Genomic DNA, 3,155 nt, shown 5'->3' with positions numbered 1-3,155 from the left:
TGTTAGGACTACAGAGACATCAATAGCTGATCTCACTTTGTTTGCTACTGCAAATATGTTTGTTAAACACCATCATAGCAGCCAGTGGAGACAAACTAATTATAATAAGAGTTAAGAGCCCAATTAATGGCAACACTACTCAAGTCGATCTGGTTAGTAATGTGTGAAGCTGGTGAAGCTGTTTGTGGAGTTGTTTAATCCTGCCCTGCTGAGATCTTCAGAGATTTAATGTCTTTTATCTTCAGTTGATTTCATTTAAGGATGTGGCTGTAGTCAGTTGTAGTTCTTGAGTTTCTGTTTGCTGTAGCGAATGTAGCTCAAAGGGAAATGTATATAAATAATTACAATTAATAATGATTAATTACAATTATTTATATCAGCTGCCAGTAGTAACTGTATTTTCCATTAACTAATCTGTTTGCCCAGCGAACATGCAGTATAATTTTTATATCAACTATTTTATCTTGGCCACAGAAAATAACTTTCTTCTTCTTCCTTCCTCGTTTTTTATTGGCGGCTCGCTTCTTAGATAGAGCATTACCGCCATCTACTGTGAGCAATGAATCAGAGACTTGTAATTTCCTCATCCCAGACTATTCAGGACCCGGCCTTTCGATGTTGCTGCGTGTTCAGCTCCTCCATCTACAGCCCAGGTCCTTTCCAGACTAGGGACGAGGGATGAAAATAATAATAATAATAATAATAATAATATTGCTATTACTACTAAAATTAATATTAACCCCCATAATACTAATAATCTTTATATTCTATGAATTAACTGAGTCCTTTTTAGAAATATTACTAATAGATTATCACTTCCTACTGGATTTAAAAGTTCTTTTAATGTTAAATGCTGCACACCCTTTTTCTGAAGTTCCTCAATTAATTTCCTTCTATCCTCAGCATATTTATTGCACTGAATGAGAACATGTTCTACTGTTTCTCTGACTCCACACCAATCACACAACCCTGTTGGATGTTTTCCTATTATATTTAATGTTGCATTAAGTCCCGTATGCCCCAGCCTTAGTCTTGAAAGAACACAGTCTTCCTTTCTACTTCCTCTTGAATTCCTTCCTTTGCTTACCAATGATTGTATTGAGAACAGATGCCTACCTTTTTGTTCTTTATCCCAATAGGATTGCCATTTCTCTGTTATCTTTTTTTTAATTATTGACTTAAGTTCGGATTTACTATACAAAATTTGCATATCTATACCTTCTTTTGCCGCTGCCTGTTTTGCTAGCTGATCTGCTTCCTCATTTCCCGCCACTCCTGTGTGTGCTGGAACCCACAAGAACTGAACTACCTTTTTTTCCTGATGTATCATGTACAATAACTGAAGGATCTCCAAGACTATGTCCTGTCTGGATTCAGACTGTTGTGCATCCAAACATAGTAAGGCTGAACTTGAATCTGTGCATATTAGTGCTTTATTTAATCCTATTTCATATACTGTATTCACTGCTATCATAATTGCTACCAACTCTCCAGTAAACACTGATACCTGATTTGAAATTCTCTTTTTTCCTGATACTTTTAATCTTGGGATAAAATAACTTTCTTAAAGTATCATTGTATCATCATGAATCAACACATGAAACTCAACAATGGTGTAGCAATGCATGCTGGGTACCATAGTACTAATCTCCCAGCATGCATCACAGCATGAATAAGTGATGCAGTTGTATTGTCCTATTATTTTCTTTTATTCTAACTTTGGTTCATATATTTATTTTGTATTTTTTGCTGTTCTTATGTTTTGTTGTGTCTTTTCGCAGCTTCTTGTGATTTCCAGAATGGATCTGATTAGCTGAATGTTTTGTCACCATTGTTGAGGTTCATATGTTGATTGTTGATATCTGTGTGTGTGTCGGGATTGTTCCTGTTTTTTTTTTCTTTTCTCTTCCTTCCTTCTTCTTCTTCCTTCTTTATCTTCTGACTGATGTTGTAACTCATGTTGCAATACCACAGAGTTTATAATGTTAAAGCCTTAAATTTCTCAACTGTTAGATTAAAATATGTTCTTAGTGTATCAGGCTATTACACAATAATTGTGAAACTATCAACAGCAAACTATTATTTACTCTAAACATGTAAAAAGAGTGTCACAGCAGTGAAAGACAAATGATTAATAATAAGAGCGCGACTAATAGAAACACTAATCACCATTCAAATGAAACAAACATTAGATTTAAACCCCAGTTAATTCTCACTCTTCTGTAGACATCTGACAGAAAGTCGTACTCGGGCCCGGTTCACGGCAACCATGCCTAGTGTGAGTACACCCTTATACAGTGTAAGTAATGTTTCTTATTGGCGTTAGATAATGTGTTGTTGTGACATAAACTTGAACACATTTACTAGTTGGACTTTTCCAAAACTATAATTCCTGACTAAAATGTGTGAAATGGAGTGCAACATTTTGGAATATGACAGGCAACCTTTCACTGCATCTGTAAGACATCAGGATGGTTTTATGTTTCATAAACAATACGATATAAAAGTAATGTTTAGACAATATAAAAATAATGTCTAAAAATGCTTAGACCAGTCTTTACTGTTGAATACTCTGTCTGCAAATATCTGCTCAAACTAGTTTATAATGTGCTTAATAATAATTTAGATTTTCAGATGTTGTTGTTGTACTGTATAATAATAAATACAAAGCATTTTTGAGCAGCAAATCAGAATATTAAAATGATTTCCGAAGGATAATGTTATGAAAATGTTATGATAATGTTAGAAATTATGCTAAAAATTCAGCTTTGAAATCACAGGAATAAATTTCATTTTAAAATATATTTAAATAGAATCCAGTTATTTTAAATAGTAAAAAACAAAACAAAATTCTTGCTGTACTGCTGTACCAATGCTGTCCAATTGTTTTCTTGTGCAGTTTCTGCTGTCTCTCATTTCCTGTGTTTAAGTTTCCTGCCGCAGTTTTGAATATTTTAGATATGTCTAGACCATACCTGTCAAGTATCCCGTTTTGGCCGGGAAAGTCCCGTAATTTACCCTTCTTTCCCGCTGGTTCCCCAAACTGATCACCTGGATTAATCAGTTTGTCCAATAATGGCAGACAGGAAACAAAGGAGCTGCCTGAAGTTCAGGAAGTAGTGCAGCTGTGCATAAAGCCAATTGTAGTTTATAAG

Source organism: Labeo rohita, unplaced genomic scaffold (genome assembly GCF_022985175.1).
Source record: "Labeo rohita strain BAU-BD-2019 unplaced genomic scaffold, IGBB_LRoh.1.0 scaffold_230, whole genome shotgun sequence".
NCBI lineage: Eukaryota > Metazoa > Chordata > Actinopteri > Cypriniformes > Cyprinidae > Labeo > Labeo rohita.
Note: the sequence above shows the minus strand (reverse complement) of the source record.